The sequence below is a fragment of the Maniola hyperantus genome, chromosome 14 (assembly GCF_902806685.2).
Source record: "Maniola hyperantus chromosome 14, iAphHyp1.2, whole genome shotgun sequence".
In the NCBI taxonomy this organism is placed as follows: domain Eukaryota; kingdom Metazoa; phylum Arthropoda; class Insecta; order Lepidoptera; family Nymphalidae; genus Maniola; species Maniola hyperantus.
In genome coordinates this window covers 2,823,665-2,843,988 of record NC_048549.1, presented here as the reverse complement: position 1 = coordinate 2,843,988, position 20,324 = coordinate 2,823,665, and the positions used below count along the sequence as shown (strand labels likewise).

At 38.9% G+C, this 20,324-nt stretch overlaps 1 non-coding gene across 1 annotated transcript; it reads right to left on the bottom strand.

Moving 5' to 3' along the window:
• Nucleotides 1–19,965: 19,965 nt before the first annotated feature.
• On the bottom strand, nt 19,966–20,038 carry TRNAV-CAC (transfer RNA valine (anticodon CAC)). Its single transcript has one exon. It is a non-coding gene; the product is annotated as a tRNA-Val (tRNA).
• Nucleotides 20,039–20,324: the final 286 nt, after the last annotated feature.

Here is a 20,324-nt window from a genome sequence, read left to right as displayed (position 1 = left end):
AGACCGGAAATTTAGAAATTATAAAATTCCAAGTCCCTGCCAGGAATCGAACCCGGGACCTCCCACTAATAAGACCACAGCGCTTATCACTGCGCCACGGAGGTCGTCAAAATCTTCTTCTTCTTATGTAAGAATCCGTTGAATGCATTGAAACTTTGTACTGTTGTTGTTGGCACTTGCGTGAAGGTTATTGACATAGTAAGTAGTATTAACTTTAAATATAAACAGTGGGTCAGCGTTGTCATTAAGGTTGTCATCAGGGAAGGCATTAAGCTAGTCCTAGCTTAATCCCTTAGGTTCGATCTTGGGTACGCACCTCTAACTTTCCGAGTTATTTGCATTTTTAAGTAATTAAAATATCACTTGCTTTAACGGTGAAGGAAAACATCGTGAGGAAACTGGCATACCTGAGACTCCTCCATAATGTTATCAAAGGTGTATGAAGTCTACCAATCCGCACTTGGCCAGCGTGGTAGAGTATGGCCAAAACCCATCTCACTCTAAGAGGAGGCCCGTGCTCTGTAGTGAGCTGGCGATGGGTTGATCTTGATGATGATGATACCATTGCCAATATTAAGTGAAGGTAGGTACTTATTGGGAAGAGTGCAAGTAAGTACTCCTTGTGAAAGGTTTGAACTATTAATATCATCATCATCATCATGATCAACCCATCACCGGCTCACTACAGAGCACAGGTGTCTCCTCTCAGAGTGAGAAGGGTTTTGGCCATAGACTACCACGCTGGCCAAGCGCGGATTGGCAGACTTCACACACCTTTGAGAACATTATGGAGAACTCTCAGGCATGCAGGTTTCCTCACGATGTTTTCCTTCACCGTTAAAGCAAGCGATATTTTAATTACTTAAAAACGCACATAACTCCGAAAAGTTAGAGGTGCGTGCCCGGGATCGAACCCCCGACCTCCGATTGGAAGGCGGACGTCCTAACCACTAGGCTACCACAGCTTCAACTATTAATATGGGTACACGAAACTTGACACCACGAGAAAAACTCATCGTTTGGCCCGCGTGGGCGTTTATTTGACCAAACAATAAACTGTGAGACTTAAGGAATGACATGAAGTGAACAAGTACTGTTATTCTGTTTGTCTTGAGACTCTTTAGTCGTGTGTGCATAGTAATAAAGCTGGGAACACAATATTTTTGAGAAAAAATCCAAGTAGTTACCTAAGCATAATCGGATGCCTGTACTTCAGTCTTAATCATGCAAAAATATGCAAGATCATGCCCGTTTTTGTGTGCTTTTTTACTACTTATGCAAACTAGGTGCCATATTATAATGTTTGGCTGAGTTTGCTAAAGTTAGGGCTTGGAAAATGTAGGAGATTTCTTTATCTCAAGTCGACGCGTTATTTAATACCTACGAGTATAACAATGCATAAGTACTGTATTATCACCACAATATTATCTTGTGAAGATTGAAATAAATTGTTCAAAAGTCAAAGTCAAATGATTTATTCAAAATAGGTAATAAAGTACTCTTTTTTTTGATAGTCAGTTGTTGGATTAATTTAATTGTAAGATATAGTGGTGATAATTATTACGTAATATTAAACTTAAAACTAAAGCTACGAGGGTTCCAAACGCGCCCAGGTCTGAGAAGAGCCTTATTTGACTTTGACTTTGAAGTAACTAACTCATTCAAAATTCTGAATCATGACGGAAATATTTAATCAATAATACATGACAATACTTGCATTGATTGAATCGATTTGCGTGATCCATGTCACCCCCGTGCCTCGGAGAGCACGTAAAGCCGTTGGGCCTGCACCTGATCTCTCTCCTGTCGTGTAGGAATTCCGTCCCATCGGGCTATGAGACTGAGGGAATAGAGAGTGCACCTGTGTTCGGACACACACTTGTGCACTATAATAATATCTCCCGCGACGTTGGCTCTCTATGAGGATTGACCGCCGTGGCCGAAATTAGGTCGGGAGGACAGTCATCATCATCATCATCAACCGATAGACGTCCACTGCCCGACATAGGTCTCTTGTAGGGACTTCCACACGCCACGGTCTTGCACCGCCTGAATCCAGCGGCTCCCTGCGACTCGTCTCATGTCGTCCGTCCACCTAGTGGGGGGGTCTTCGAACACTGCGTCTTCTGGGGCGAGGTCGCTATTCCAGCAACTTGGGACCCCAACGTCTATCGGTTTTACGAACTATGTTCCCTGCACATTGTGACATTGCCACTTCAGCTTCGCAACCCGTTGAGCTATGGCGGTTACTCTAGTTCTCCTGCGGATCTCCTCATTTCTGATTTGATCACGTAGAAAAACTCCAAGCATAGCTCTCTCCATCGCCCGCATCGTCGGGGGGCAGTACGTAGTAGTAGCTAAATAAAGCCAAGTTGCGAAACAGATCGGAACGGAAAGGGCAGAGCCGAGCTGCGGGTAATAAGCGGGTAGTGTAATAGAAGCTGGGAAATGATAATTTCGTTAATGCCATCACAGAAGACAATACGTTTTGTTCGAGCGGACGGTGACCATGGGTTTCGCTTTTCAAATTAAATAAAAGGAAAAGGTGACTGACTGACTGACTAACTGATTTATCAACGCACAGCTCACACTACTGGACGGATTGGGATGAAATTTGGCATGCAGATAGCTATTATGACGTATAGGCATTCGCTAAGAAAGGGTGTGGTGGCGCTCTTTAGGGAAGGCCTATGTCCAACGGTGGACTTCCACAGGCTGATGATAATGATGATGATGAACATTAAGGGGTGAAATAGGGGTTTGAAATTTGTGTAGTGCACGCGGACGAAGTCGCGAGCAAAAGCTAGTTCTAGTCTAAAATCTGAATACTGAAATCCCTTTTTTTAATTCAGATACAAGTTAGCCCTTGACTGCAATCTCGCCTGGTGGTAAGTGATGATGCAGTCTAAGATAGAAGCGAGCTATCCTGGGAGGAGTAGGTACGGCATCGTACCGGAACGCTAAATCGCTTGGCGGCACGTCTTTGCCGTTAGGGCGGTAACTAGCCACGGCCGTAACCCGGACCAGAGAAAATTTAGAGATTATAAATTTCCAAATTTCCCCTCCCGGGAATCGAACTTCAATTTTTTAATGAAAGCTGACTAACTTCCATAAAAGTCTACCACGCTGGCCAAATGCGGATTGGCAGACTTCGCGCATCTTAGAGAACATTATGGAGAACTCTCAGGCATGCAGGTTTCTTCACGATGTAATTCTTATACTACCTAATTTAATAGATCGAGCATACAATTAACAATATACCTAATTAGTCACCACATACGTTGAAAGCTGTTCTATTCAACATATTGAATTACAGTCATTTTTTGTACTTAGCTATTTGAGATAAATGGTTTCACACTTAGCTGTCGACACGAGCTGATAAAACAAAATGAACGCGGTTAAATAAATGAGTATATTACTTTAAACAGTGACAAATTGTATCTACAGTGATAATTTATCACACGTAGTATCGTGCATTGAGTTTAGACCATCAAATCCGCTAGAATATAAAATGTCTTCGCCTCCTAACAAGGACGTAAGCTTAGAACTAATAAATATTTGTAGCAGAAAAACATCTAAATAGTTATTTTACTTCAGCTAGTTTTTAATAAAAAATAAAGTTTTTAAATGAAACATGGGGTCTCTATCGAAGCCCAAGCTTTTGAATGACAATGCGCGTGGACCGCCCACCGTACATCCGGCGCTCAGGCCATTTCACATCACCGGGACTCGAACCCGGGAGTAGGCGTCGCAACTTAATTACTATACATACTAGTTGACAAGTGGATTTTTTTTTATCTGTGATAAGATGGAATTTTCGAAAATCCCGAAATACTGATTTCTTCATTTTAAACCGAGAGCTAAAAAACCAATTTACATGCATTTAATTTTAAAAATGACGACTTTTTAACCGACTTCAAAAAAAGGAGGAGGTTCTCAATTCGTCGGAATCTTTTTTTTTTTTTTTTTTTTATGTATGTTCCCCGATTACTCAAAAACGCCTGGACCGATTTTGAAAATTCTTTTTTTGTTTGAAAGGGTATACTTCAAAGTTGGTCCCATTTCAATTTGGTGAAGATCTGATGAACATCTTCGAAGATAGATACTGGAACTCCTCAACGGATAAGAGTAAATTGCTCGCGATCAGTGTAATAGCTTAGTAAACAGTAGATTTTTAACCAGTCATAGCATAATTTCATGGGGCCACTAAAAATTGTGAAATAAAATTTTTTTACAAAAAAAATAAAAACCGACTTCGTTACATAAACACTAAAAATTGAAAAATAATTTAATTTATTACCGAATATATTATGTATACAAGAGTTAATATAGTTCCATAATAATATTTTTTGGGGTCGGTGCCAATGAGGTGCCATTGTGGAGTCCCATAAAAATATGAAGTCTAGACGATTCGCGCAGCTAAAGCTAATTGGCACCGGCACCAAAAAATATTATTATGGAACTATATTAACTCTTGTATACATAATATATTCGGTAATAAATTAAATTATTTTTCAATTTTTAGTGTTTATGTAACGAAGTCGGTTTTTATTTTTTGAACAAACTTTTCCCATTTTTCAAAGATCCTATCTTAGTGTGCCTATATCGTATAAAGGAACCTATTTTATCAAAATGTCAAGTTTCTTACCCTAGGGTTTAGGCTGTAGGTACTTAGTTTATATATTAGTTAGAACAATTGGTAGTACATAGTAGTTTATTATGCATGTATGTAGCATGCACTGCAAAGCATTTTTACGATTTTTTGAACAGGTTTCCTCTTAGAATGAGAAGAGTTTAGTCCATAGTCCATCATGCTGACCAAGTGCGGATTGGCAGACTTCACACACCTTTGAGAATATTATAGAGAACTCTCAGGCATGCAGGTTACCTCACGATATTATTCTTTACCGTTAAAGTAAGTGATATTGTTTAAGTAATTGCTTAAAAACGATACTCCAAAAAGGACGTGCGTACCCGGAATCGAATCCCACACCCCCGAAAGGCTATTACCGACGTAGATATACAATTATTATGTAAAGATATTCATTAGATAATACTTTCTAATCAATCACAGTCTTGAATACAATTGACATGATATAGGTAAGTAACCTATTTAACACTGACTCATTCCACCTCATTCCGCGTGAGTCATCGACAATTCAATGGCCGACCTTTCGGCATAATAACCTTCGTTTCTAGAACCAACAAAAATAATATAAATAAAAGAAAAATTAGTTTTATAATCGTATGCAAAGGTCCATTTTTTGCGAGTTTGCCAAATGTACAAATCTAGATAATGCTCGTAACTTCATCCGCGTGAATTTAGATTTTTAAAAGTCCTTGATTTTCCGGGATAAAAAGTAGCCCATTCATGTCACCGGGACACAAATTATCTCTGTACCGAATTTCGTCAACATCGGTTAAACCATAGATGATGGAATAAGGCTTAACCAGATAGGCCGTGAAAAGGTAACCGACAGAGGGACGATAGAAGAAGATTGATGCTCTGGAGATGTGGTGAAGGAGCCTCATGGACTGAATTTCGTACCAACGTTTCTATACTCCAAGAACTCGGCATTAAACAATGTCTATCAGCGTTAGCATCTAAAGTTCTTCGGACATGTTTACCGGCGTGAGAGTGACTCCATCGGACGTCTTCTAGTGCAGGGCAAAGTGGAGGGTACCAGCTGGCGAGGAAGGTAACCTACGCAATGGATCGACCAAATTAAGTCCGACTTGGGCGGTCCCAATGTACCAGACTATCGGCCAGCAGGGAGAAGTGGCGAATGCTCGTGAGGCGTCTCTGCTCCCAAAATCGTCACTTCGTGATGACCACGACCAGTCTGCCGAGAGTGTTATGATGACGAAGAAGATTAGGTAGATACTGTACAAAGTTTCAATTCAATCGGCATAGGTAATTAACAGGCAATTACACGACGCGACGCGACGGTCTAAAACAAGAAGTGTATATACTGTTTTCATAGTTCATGTATGTAGGGCGTAGGTATATTATAATTGTGTACCTATGTACCTATGTGTGTTTCTTTATTTTCAGTAATTTCTAAATGCACGAACAAATTTGGATGTATGAGATATCCTTAGAATCCCGGATCTTCCCGAGTGACACTGACTACAATTTAAAAACAAAGTGATCCTATAAGGGTTCCGTTTTTCCTTTTGAGGTACGGAACCCTAAAAAATCAATATGGCGGCTGAATGATGCCATTTCAAATGTAAAAATATAACTTTTTAATACGTTTTGGCAGGACAGCAGTGTCTTTTAATTTTTTTACTACGACTTGTTTTTAAACTATTTTAGAAGATTTACATCCTTCTAAAAAACCGGCCAAGTACGAGTTAGACTCACGCATCGAGGGTTCCCTACTAGGTACAGTCATATTTTTTCGACATTTTCAATAACTATTATGCATAAAAATCTGTTTGAGAATGTACAGGCAAAGCCCTTCCATAATTATGATACCCCACTTAGTATTATAGTAATCTTACTTTGAAAGTTGAAAATACTAAGTATTTGTTCATGAACACATTTTTTTTAAAATCATGTATCCACAAATTCACGGTTTTCGGATTTTTCACTTTGCGTGTGCTACCTGCCAAATTTCATCATTCCTAGGTCTACGGGAACTAGGTACCCTAGGTTTCTTGACAAACACGACAGGCAGACAGACAACGAAGTGATCCTATAAGGGTTCCTTTTTCCTTTTGAGTTACGGAACCCTAAACAGAGCTCGTAAAAAGCGTGCTACTTTTTAAATTATCTCCACTGCTCATGTTCAATTTTGATAAATGCCCCTTAATTTATGACGCTATCAAAAACCGATAAAACCACCAAGCACCAGGAAACAATTGTACGCGTAGAGCTATAAAGTTATTTCGGAACACTTCACATCAATATGGGCATACGAATTGGTTTTTAAACGGGTATTTCTAGTACGCGGACAAGTTTAGAATTAGTCAGCTAACACATAAAAATCGAATTAAATATCAAGATGTAGATGAGTATCGTCCAAAAATACGTAGGATGGTAAGATCATCAAGATGAGATGGCCGAAACCCATTAATATTAATAAATTAAAATCAGTTAGGTAAAGGTGTCATTCCGGACCACGCTGCACGCAGCAGTGCTGCCGCAACAGAGCTGTCACAGTCCTGTCGCGGCACTACTGCAGGGCGATTGTCTAAAACCTGCATCAATAATTATTACAATCTCAATTGTTCTGATTGGCTGAATTTGTGCGATTCTTTGTGCAACAATGCATTGTGGCCAATAGTGAGCGAGCATTAACCAATCAGAGATGATTGCGATCGTGACATTGTAGCTGTCAAACAACCGCGGTAGGGTCACTGGTCCCCATACAATCTCTATAAGCTTATATGAGATTACATTCCGAGCTAGGCAGCAATGTTCCGCTACATTTCTGCCGCGACATTGCTGCCTAGCTCGGAATGTAATCTCATATATTATAAGCTTATTAGAGATTGTATGGGGACCAGAAATGCCGCGGTAGCACTGTTGCGGCAGCACTTGGCACTGCTGCGTGCAGCGTGGTTCGGAATCATACCTTAAATCGACCAAAAAAAGGCGACGAAAAAATCGGATACTGTTTTCTACACTAAAATTGATTGTTGTCTCTTCTGTCATCTCCATTCTCATCCCAGACAAAAGATAGGTTGTCTGCGTTAATATAATCCATCCACCCGAAGGATTGTTGTACCTAAGCTCTAAAGGCAGTTGTACGACCAACGACGATTAGCGAGAAACGAGTTGAGCTAAAAGCTAGAAGCGAGTTAACGAGCAATGTAAAGCAATTTAGTGTGTAATTGAGCGAGCTTTTCTTTGATAGTTCTTGCCGCTGTGACGAGTCTGCATAGTCAGCGATTAACTAAGTGGCTGTTAATACGTTTATCTCTTTTATTGACGTGGAATCATATACCTATTGTACCTAGGTACGTTTCATGAGCTAGTAAATAGTCGATAGCTGCTCGCTTCCACGTCGCAATGGGACTACTGCATAAGGTAGGAGAATATCGTCTTTCATCATCAACATCATCAACCAATAGACGTCCACTGCTGGACATAGGTCTCTTGTAGGCTCCCTGCGACTCGTCTGATGTCGTCCGTCCACCTAGTGGAGGGGTTTTCCAACGCTGCGTCTTCCGGTGCGAGGTCGCCATTCCAGCACCTTGGGACCGCAACTTGCTAGAATGGTATCGTCTTTAACAATATCAAAAATTAAATAAAATTAAATCCACAATTACTTATATTAAAAACTAGCTTATGCTCGCGACTTCGTCCGCGTGGACTACAAAACTTCAAAACCCTATTTCACCCCCTTAGGAGTTGAATTTTCCAAAATCCTTTCTTAGCGGATGCCTACGTCATAATAGCTATCGGCATGCCAAATTTCAGCCCGATCCGTCCAGTAGTTTGAGCTGTGCGTTGATAGATCAGTCAGTCAGTCAGTCAGTCAGTCAGTCACCTTTTCCTTTTATATATATAGATTGCGAAAATATATATCTATCTGAGTTACCTTTTCATAGCCGTTTAACCTATTAAATACACGCGGAGTAAGTCCCGGGCATCATCTAGTGTGTAAAGTTAAAAGCATTTAAAATTTTAAGTAAACAACATGAACAAAAAATATTAATTAAATCTAACTACCCATTTAAAAAATAACATTAGAAAATCTCCCGCATGTTATTATTACTTCCATCAATTTGAATTCAAATAAAAAAAAATTAACAGGACCACGAAAATATTTTACAATTTACACTTTACAGTTAGGTAGGTGTAAAAATAAGTACCTAATTTTAATTCTAAGCAATTTATGAGGCATAACATAAAAGGTTGTGTTGGGTGCCGGCGTAATAAACATCTACAATTCAACAAAGAGTTCTCACTATATGATATTTGTGGTTACAGAATTTTATTCTCAAAAGAAATCAGATATACAAATTTCACTTAATGAAAAATTATAGTAACAAAACTTAAACTAATTTTATCTTTCTTGATATTGTACATCATAACTAGCTTATGCTCGCGACTTCGTCCGCGTGGACTACACAAATTTAAAACCCCTATTTCATCCCCTTAGGGGTTGAATTTTCAAAAATCCTTTCTTAGCTACCTACGTCATAGTAGCTATCTGCATGCCAAATTTAGCCCGATCCGTATAGTTTGAGCTGCGCGTTGATAGATCAGTCAGTCAGTCAGTCACCTTTTCCTTGTATATATTTAGATTTACTCCTATTTTTTGTGTAGTTGGTATCATCATGATTAACCCATCGCCGGCTCACTACAGAGTACGGGTCTCCTCTCAGAGTGAGAAGGGTTTTGTCCATAGTCTACCACGCTGGCCATGTGCGGATTGGTAGACTTCACACACCTTTGAGAACATTATGGAGAACTCTCAGGCATGCATCAGGGCGATTGTCTAAAACCTGCATCAATCATTATTACAATCTCAATTGTTCTGATTGGCTGAATTTGTGCGATTCTTGTTGCAACAATGCATTGTGGCCAATAGTGAGCGAGCATTAACCAATTAGAGATGATTGCGATCGTGACATTGTAGCTGTCAAACAACCGCGGTAGGGCCACAGGTTTCCTCACGATGTTTTCAGTGATATTTAATTAATTAAAACGCACATAACTCCGAAAAGTTAGAGGTGTGTGCCCGGGCAGGCAAAGCAGGAACCAGCCACCTCATGGCTTGACTTATTGATAGGTACTACTTATAAGAGACATACAGCTCTGGTTGCGTCTTCCCAACAGGAGCGTGAGAGCAGCAGGTGGGATTTTTTTAAAGAAAGCAAAACGCGGCAACGACTAAAGCCATCACTAAACTTTGTTTTTACTAACTAAAGTATCCTTTCAAATGAAAAAATGTGGTAAGTTACTGTTGTCATTTTTTCTTTTTAAAAAAATGGCACATTCAAAAAAGAGTAAGTAAAATAATAATATACCTACTTTAAAAAAAATAACTTCATGTCTGGTATTTCCGGTGGTTTGAGCCCCAAAACCTCTAGCCTGCTGTCAAGCAACCAATCGGAACTAAATATTAGCATTAATTAGTAATTTAGAGGAAATAAAATGTAGGCATGTAGGCACATACTAAAACAGACAAAAACAAACACACACTGATAAAATCTTCTACAATAATGTAGTGAAAAGGTAGATAATAATATAATTATTGTATTGTATTTTATTGTAGGTAATTAATGATTAGATAGGCAAAAGTTAACGGTTAGCGGATGCAAATAAAGTCTAACTCTTTTATTTGGATACTAATTCGAATGTTTAATTATACTGAAGGCTGAGCTAAACAGAACGCGAGTCGGAAACGCATCCAAGGCGACTCCAGTTCTAATAAGCCGACTACTAGACATTAATATCTACCTTTACGCCATTTTGTACCTACATTTTAAGTTTTCTTTTTTTATTAACCTGTCGTTTGTGTTCTGTGATGTAATAAAGTATAGATGACACCTCATGACGACGATGATGATGATTGACATCAAAATCAGCTCAGTAGGCACTACGGTGGAACATACACAAATTTATAATTTTAACAATTTTTGTAAGTATGTTTATGTTAGTTTGTACTCGTAGTTTAATTAGTGTAATTGGCTTTATGGCCGTTCTAATGAAATAATAAATAAATAATAATAAATAATAATAATAATACATAAATACAATCCCTCCTTTGGGCTTCGCCGCAGTCGGGTAGATATGCAAACATACATACATACATCATCATGATCAACCCATCGCCGGCTCACTACAGAGCACGGGTCTTCTCTCAGAGTGACAAAGGTTTTGGACATAGTCTACCACGCTGGCCATGAGCGGATTGGTAGACTTCACATACCTTTGAAAACATTATGGAGAACTCTCAGGGATGCAGGTTTCCTCACTGTGTTCCTTCACCGTTAAAGCAAGTGATATTTAATTAATTAAAACGCACATAACTCCGAAAAGTTAGAGGTGCGTGCCCGGGATCGAACTCCCGACCTCTGCAGATTAGAAGGTGGACGTCCTAACCACTAGGCTATCACAGCTTCATACATACATAGACGGCTAAAATCATATTTATTCTGGCTTTGCTGTAGTCGAGTAAAAAGCCTGAAAGGAGACCTACTGCCATTAATTTATAGTCGCGCGTTTTGTGTGTTTCAGGCTTAAAACACACTAAAAATGTAAAACCACTGATATTTTGACTCTTTTGTTAAAAAAACACGGTCAGTAACTTCATTTGTTAGCAGTCAATTTTTGTAGTAAAATCTATTAGAAGCGACGTAGATGGTATCGGGATAATCAGATAGGTCAAGAGACGGTGGAAATTTCCTATAGGGGATAAACACAAATATTTACCTAGTAGGCTTGAACGCTACTGCTTTTTTGTGCAGCGATATCTTCGTAGAGTTACTTCAATCTCTGTACGCACTTGTATAAAATATTTTAAGTAATTTATAGTAAGAAATATCAAAACTTCTTTTATACTGATTAAAATTATTTACTTACTAGCTTAAGGTCGCGACTTTGTCCGCATTTCAAACCCTTATTTTAACCCCTTAGGGTTTGAATTTTCAAAAATTCTTTCTGAGCAGATGTCTACGTCATAATAGCTATCTCATTGCATGCCAAATTTCAGCACGATCCGTCCAGTTGTTTGAGCTGTGCGTTGATTAGTCAGTCAGTCACTCAGTCAGCTTTTCCTTTTATATGTAGGTATAGATTTTTAACTATTGCTTTTATCAGCAGTGATTTCATCGTAGAGTTACTGCAATCTCGTACTTGTAAAAATAATTTCAAGTAATTATGATATTATTTTTACACAAATTTCAAATCCCTATTTAACGTTGGATCTAGAATCTTGAGATTTTGCATGCAGGTTTTCTCTGTAAAAGAAACAAGTGATTTTGACAAATTTATGCATAATTTAACAGTATAAAACTTCAATTTAAGAATGCTGTGACATTTTTTTTGATTGTTAATACGTATTCGTCACCTTAGCCTTATTCAAGGGGTGAATGAACAAAATTCTGAAAGGCCGGCAACGCATTGGCTGTTCCTCTGCTGCTGCAAATGCCCATGAACATTTGCAGTACAAAAGGAACCCCCAATGCGTTACCGGCCTTTCAGGAATTTGTTGGTCCGCCCCTTGACAGCTCGGAGCATACAGGTGCCAGGCCGGCACCACGGAAGAGCAGCAGCGAGGATCTTAGCTGTGCTAGTGACTTCTAGCCCCCAAGGGAGGAGAGTGAGCATAAGGAACAAGGAAGAGACAAAATAATTTGTTAATTTGTAGGGAGTCAAGAAGGCGCCCCGGGAAAACGCCAAGAGCAAGCACCGAACGGGCGCCCTCCCGCGATTCGGCCCATATAACCGAGAGGTTGGTGGGGCCATGAGAGGTGGAGGGTTTTCCCGGTCTGCCTCATGAATAACCCCATGATGTAATCTAATGGGAGCACCACCGCCTGCTGTTGGTTCGCTATTTTTGTAAAAAAACCTAAGAAATCTTTCCCGCAGTTTCCGGCCTCTCTTTGACTATCAAAGTGCCCATAAAAACCCCAACAATGTTCTATAACAATCACCAAATTTACGTAACATCAAATTGACGTTGCACAATCGCCACGCCTCATGAATCCTACAACACAAAGAGATTTTGGACATTAAAATGTAATGGGCGTATTGTGCAACCTTAACTCGAAAACTATTCGAAATTGGGTCTCGTGGAATTAAGTAAACAATGCGTGCGAGGGCCATTTTCTAAACGATTTCTATCATTTCTATAATACTACTATTATCCTAACTGTACGGAGTACCTGAGCTTGTTTTGGGCTACTTCTCAGATCATCAGGGCGCGTTTCGAACCCTCGTAGCTTTAGTTTTAAGGTTACGTACCTAACCACCAATATTATTATTGATCTACAACTACACCCCCCTGTCAATGTCATTCAAATGCCAAATGAGCCTTGTCGTACTGAAGTTATGTTTCTACGGTGCTTCCCGCGGTGTATAGGATAGAATTAGCCGAAATTAGCCATCGCCCTGCCACATCCTTGTTTGCTCTGTTGCTATGCTCCAGTATATGTGAAACTGGAGATAAAACGGATCATTTTTACCGTTTTTAGAGTTCCGTACCAAGATGCCAACGGAACTCTATTATTAAGCCTCCGCTATCCGTCTGTCCAGTTCACTATTTACTCTCAAGTCCAGTACTCCCCCACAAGGGGACCTACCGACTATTAAGCTGGAGGTCGACTTGTAACATTTTGGTGTAATATATCCATCTTTAAAAAAAACAATTTTATTCAATTAAACTTTTACAAGTATTTTTGAATCGTCAGCTGCATTTACCACTGGTCGGAATGCCTTTCCTATCTTCAATGGATGTGTTACCTAAACATTTAAGAGGGACGAGTGAATAGGCATCTTCTAGGCAAGCGCGCTCCAGCCTCATAATTGCTTTTAATAGGCATCTTTGTTACCAAGCGCAAGCCTATTTTGCAATTAAAAAAGTAAAAGCAACAAACTTTTATCACTATAATATACAGGTTAGCCGGGGATGTGACGTCTAAAAGATTTTTTTTTCTTTTAGACGTCACATCCCCGGCCACCCTGTATATTAGCTACATGATACATCCTTACCTATACAGGTTCGAGTAAGAAAAATGCGTTAAACAAATACTATTAATAAATATTAATGTTCATAGTTTGCATGTGCTCGCGCCAGTTGCATTGCGACATCACACTCAGGAAATGACTCTATCGCGGGTCGCTGCCTCTATAGAGAGAGAGCCGCCGCGTGCCAGACCTTCGTTATTTTATAAAAGCTGAAAGTTTCTCTGCGTGTTGGCCCCAACACTGGGAGGAACGATCAGCGACTATGAAGTTTAAAAGTTTAAGGGCGTCTGGCAAGGGGTTGCAACTTGCAACGACACTAAGTGTCTAGCAATGCATGACGTGATTTCTAATACTATTCCAAAGAAAAAAAATAGACTTTATACTTTGACGTAAATTTTTTTACACCTTTATTGGTACCTGTTATCTCCCGAAGCCTCCATGATCTAAACTTCATAGTCGCTGATCGTTCCTCCCTGTGTTGGGGACAGAAACTTTCAGCTTTTATAAAATAACGAAGATCTAGCTCGCGCTGGCTCTTAGTCCACTACTCTACCCTACATCACACGGATATAAACCTGGGAAATGATTTACGAGGTAGGTACTTTGATTTCTCTGTTTTACTAAATATGTTCTTCGTAAAGTTAACAGTTCCAATGTTAATTAATAAACAGCCTGATCCATTTTGTCCCGTCTCACAGCACTTAATGCACACGAGTAGATAAGCGTATCCACTGGAGTACCGCAGGGAAGTATATTGGGTCCATTGCTGTTCATAACATATATAAATGATTTCCCCAAGGTAACTAACCATCAGATGATTTTATTTGCTGACGACAGCACAGTGATATTTATAGGTGACACTTTAAATACTTTTGAAGATGATATTAATAATACAATAGAAAATATTATAAATTGGCTAAAATGTAACAATTTAATCATAAATCTGGACAAAACTAAAATAATGACTTTTGTAAATAGACGTAATAAAATATCATTGGACATCAATTATTTAAGTAAAAAAATATCAGAAATAACACACACAAAATTTTTAGGGTTACATATCGACGACGGTTTAAATTGGAAAATCCATATTGATAATGTGTGTATGAAGTTAAATAGATTTTCTTTTGCACTACACATGCTATCTAAAGTTGTAAACCAGACAGCAGTGTTAATAGCTTTCAATGCATACGTAACAGCAAATATTCGATACGGTATCATATTTTGGGGAAACTCGACTGACAAAGATAGGGTTTTTTAAAAGTCAAAAGAAGTGTATAAGAGCCATATGTCATTTGAGCTCCACAGATTCGTGTAAACCATATTTTGATAAATTTAAGTTACTTACATGTCCAAGTTTATACATTTATGAAGTACTTGTATTCATTAAAACAAATGTTAAATTGTTTAGATATTCTGAGAATGAGCGTAGACAGAATAAACTGTGTCCTATGCAACATACAACAGCACTTTTTGGTAATAGTATCTTTAATATGGCACCTCAGTTGTACAATAAACTACCAGCATCATTGGCTGACCGAAATCTAAACATTTTAAAACTTTTAAATATAAAACTAAAGAATTTTTACTACATAAAAGATACTATTCCATTAAAGAGTATTTAACAGACACAAATTTATAATAAGTTGTAGCATTTTTTTATTAGCAGTCTTTAAATTAAATAGTATTGTATTATATTGTTAAATCTAGTAGATATGTATAAAATATAATTATTAACTGTATAAAGATAAGTAATAATAGATATTTCAATGGTAATTTAAGTCAGTAAGTTGGTTTTAGTTTTTATTTTTTGCATGCCATAATATGGCTATTTGTGGTGAAACTTTAATAACTGTAACATCTGTATATACATACATACCCACATGTGCAATAAAGAATATTTGATTTGATTTGATTTAGATATAATGGTCCTTTAATAGGGGTTACCTGGTAAAGATCACTTTAGTGATAAGTCACCTTTTGTTTATATTTTTGTATAAATGGAAAATGGTAATGAAGATGCTAAAAAAAATTGGAAAAGTTAGAAGTGAGACTTGAATATTTAAATGAAAATAAGTTTTGTATAAATTCTACATGAAACTTTTTTAATAGATACCCTGCTGCGCGATTGCGGGAGAATGACAGCTACAATGTCACGATCGCAATCACCTCTGATTGGATTGGCTCGCTCACTATTGGCTACAATGCGTTGTTGCATCAAGAATCGCACAAAATCAGCCAATCAGAACAATTGAGATTGTAATAATGATTGATGCAGGTTTTAGACAATCGCCCTACAGATCGTTACTAAGATTAGAAGTATACGAATGAAAAATAAATAAGTACAGCTAACATCAAAGGGCAGACAGACTGACAGACACACTTTCGCATTTATAATATAAGTATGGATATGGATTAGTGTGGTAGTAGTATGGACAGTAGAAATTTTTTCATTTCATTTTTTTTTCATTTCAGTCATCGATCTAATCCTATGGAATTTTAAAAAACTACGCTCAAGCCCCTTCCATTCTCTCTATGTCAGTGTACAGAATACACAGTAGGGCCAATGATGAAGCCACTCGTGCCGTTCCGTTAGAGATATTTACGCATTAGCATCTCCCATCAGTGTTGGGTTAGATTTTTCATTCGATACCGATAAACACTGATCAAATATCGAGTGTGTACATTATAGGTACATATTGACGGTTCAATTATTTACTTGTAGGTATAAGTCCCGCAAATAGCTATTACGCTGGAACCATGTCTCATTAACATCGAAACGACGTCAATTTGACGTCAGCCGAAATAAAAATATACCATCAGCTCGAAACTTCAGTCTAGTGCTGACGCCTCTAAAATGGCGGCCACGCGCATTAGAAATTTGCGGGACTTGTACCTAGACAAAATTTACGTTCTATGAACGTGGGCAGATTTTTGAAGCGAAACTTCTATAGTTCTCTATCCGAAGAGTGTGGATGGGACCCTGTTACCTATTACTAAGCCTCTGCTATCCGTCCGTCTGTCCGTCTGTCTGTCAGCGGACTGTAACTGAGGAACAGTAGGTAGAGAGTTAATTTTAATTCGATTGCTACAATAAAAACAAATAATTCTCAAACTCTATAGGTATGTGACATGGTGACTGTGCGATGGTACGGACCCCTTCGTGTTCGAGTCCGACTCTCACTTGGCCGGTTTTAATTTCTACGTGTCCTTAAATATCATTGTTCACTACAAAGTTGTTAATCTCGGAACAATTCTACCTTTCGCCGCACACACAAATACAGCCATTAGATCCATAACATCGCTTCGATAGGCCGGCGGCACGTATCAATGCCAGTAATGGCACGATCATACCTCAATGGCTCCGATTTGTATCAACATTGTAGACCGGGGGCTCACGACAACACGTTATGGTAGGCTCACCTACCTAACGCGTCACGACACGACGGACAGCGCGCACGCATATACAAAAAAAAACTTTAAGCCAAATATTCTTTTTTTTTATTCCATTCAAGCCTTTGACTGCGATCTCAACTGGAGTGGTGGTTAGTGATAATGTAGTCTAAAATACAAGCAGGCAGCACGGCTATTGTTGGTAGCCTAGGGTGGTACCTAGCCTCAGTCGTAGCCTCTCAGTAGACTAGATCAAAGACAATTTAGAAATTACAAATCTCCAAATTGCCCTTGCCGGGAATCTAACCTCAAACCTCCTACTTATAAGACTACAGCGCTCACCACTGCGCCAGAGAGATAATCGAAAGATGCTGACCTAATAGTTGACAGACAACTCTTCACTCTTCACTCTGTTAGACCTCCTAAACTCCGGTAAAGGAGTGGACTGAAAACCGAAAGGTCGACGGTTCAAACCCCGCCCGTTGCACTATTTGATTGTCGTACCTACTCCTAGCCCAAGCCTGACGCTTAGTTGGAGGGGAAAGGGGAATATTAGTCATTTAACATGGCTATTCTTTAAAAAAAAACTATTCTGACATGTCTAAAAATAATAATTAATGGTATGAGTCATGTATGAGTAGATAGGTACCTGACATGTTTTCTAAATGTGCCCAGTGGAAAATAATTAGGTATAATATGTAGGATCTGTGAAATTAGTTTAGTATTAAAAAGTAAAACTAAATTAGTTTTGAAATTATTTTAAAACATTTTTGAAATTGAAATGTTGTTTTCGAAAGTCAGAAGCCAGACTTTTCTGCGAGCAACACTTCTTCTTCCAGCAACTTTTGTAAAGAAGTTTGAAGTAAGTTTTCACTGTAGACTGTACCTACCACACCCGTATCCTGCCCAGGCTTTGGGCAAAATTAAAAATTTCCAGCATCGTCGGCCCGATTTGTGCCGAGTACAGAGTATAACACGTGACAGGTCGAGATGGCAATCGGGGTATGAGGCGGGGCGACGCCCCGCACACCAGCACGTCACCCGCGCTATCCCGCACCGAGTTAGCGCAGGGGCTGCACGGTTGTGCGGGGTGAACCCATCCCCGATTGCCATCACGATCTGTCGCGTACTATACTTTATGTGGTGTAAAATAAATCATTCCTTATGGGGATCGTATAATTAGTACGGTACTAATAATAGTACCTACTTATTGTGGATGAAGAAATGACATGACATTTTCCAAAATTATTGACTCAAATAAACGCAGGATTTCTTTGCAAGGCAAGTTTTTGTAAGTATAAATTAATACAAAAAAACCGGCCAAGTGCGAGTCTGACTCGCGCACTGAGGGTACTACAATCGTAATTTATCGACATTTTGCACGATAAATCAAAAACTATTATGCCTAAAAATAAATAAAAATAATAAAAATCAGTTTTAGAATACACAGGTAAAGCCCTTTCATATGATATCCCACTTGATATAGTTATCTTACTTTGATAACTGAAAATACTAATTATTAGTTCATGACCACATTTTTTTGTGTGATGTAACCACAAATTCACGGTTTTCAGATTTTTCCCCTTATGTATGTTATAAGACCTACCAACCAACCTGCCAAATTTCATGATTCTAAGACTTACAATCATGAAATTTGGCAGGTTGGTTCCGACAACAAAGTGATCCTATAAGGGTTACGGAACCTTAAAAATTATAGAAGGTACCACTTAACTTATTTAGCAATGCATTTTGAGAGATTACATTATTACTTCTTTTGGAGTCGTGAATACTAAATGGACAGAAACGGACAGACGATATTTATCCTGCCAGAAATCGTTAAATGTGAAGTTTTCAAAAATACCACATGTCTCTGAATATTATACTGACGAAGATATGTAACTTGTCTGTCGGGTAAAGTTATCGTGACCGATACTCTGACGGGGTTGATGTCTCATCTTTGTAATTAAGTACAGCACACGGCAGAAAATATTGTAAATTGACCTTCAGAAAGAGACTAGCTGACCCGCCCCGGCTTCGCTCGGGTGGAATTTAGAAAATAGAGGTGGGGGTTGAATTCCCAAAAATCCTGGAACACGTATTTCTTCATTTGTGACCGGAAACCCAAGTAGGTACCTACCTACCAATTTTCATGCAAATAACTTGAAAATTGACGGACTTTCGTAAAAACTTTCATCCCTATTTAACCCCCTTAGGGGTAGAATTTCGGAAAATCCTTTCTTAGTGGATACCTACTCTTTACAAAGAACATACCCTCCAAATTTCATGTCCCTTTTACCAGCGGTTTAGGCTGTGCGTTGATATATATGTCAGTCAGTCAGTAAGGACTTTGAGTTTTATATCGACCTTTAGAAAGAGATAGATAACGGTTTCGTAATGGCATGGCAATCGGAAATGAGGCACACGTCATCCGCGCTATTCCGCACCGGGTTAGCGCGGGGGTTGTGCGGGTGTGCGGGGCGCCCCACCCCGATTGCCATCTCGACCTGTCGCGACTATACAAACTTTAGTTCCGAGAACACTCAAATAACGCTCACTGCTGCTATCAGCGAGCGGCAAAACGGCGATAGTCAAGTTGCTTCAAACACAGAGTGGTACATTGGTGCTGATTCTGAACACACCGAAAATTTTAGAGTAGGTATTCGCATCCTGTTCTTACTAATGTAATATGAAAAGGACAGACACAGTTTTAAAATCAATTTAGAGCTGTCAAATCTCGTGAGTTTAGCTGCCAGTTGAGAGTCTTTAAATGTAAAATTCATGTTCCGCCCTTTTTAACAATATTAAAAAGAAAAAGATACAGATACTCGAAATATAGTTTAGAGAAAGACAAGAGAATCGGCGTCTGTCTTATTTAAAAAAAAAAAACAATAACGATTTTATTTATAAAACCAAAAAGTCTCTGTTTCCGCCCGGGATCGAACCGGGGACCTTGTGCGTGTGAAGCACACGTGATAACCGCTACACTACGGAAACTTAGAAGCAGGGCGCGAAATTAAGGATTAGTTTCTACCTCATAATATTGTAGTAAAAGGCGGTTATAGTCTAGTGGTTGAACTCGGCTTCTTATTGGGGAGTCCGAGATTCGATCCCGGGCACCTACCTCTAACTTTTGAGTTTTGTGATTTTTTAACAGTAATTGGGCATCATGCGAAAACGGGAATTATTTGTCGATTCAACAGCACTTGTCAAATTTCATGTCAAAAGTATGATTTTAGTCCTTATTTAAAAGGTGAACCGTACTTTTGACATGCCAGTTGAC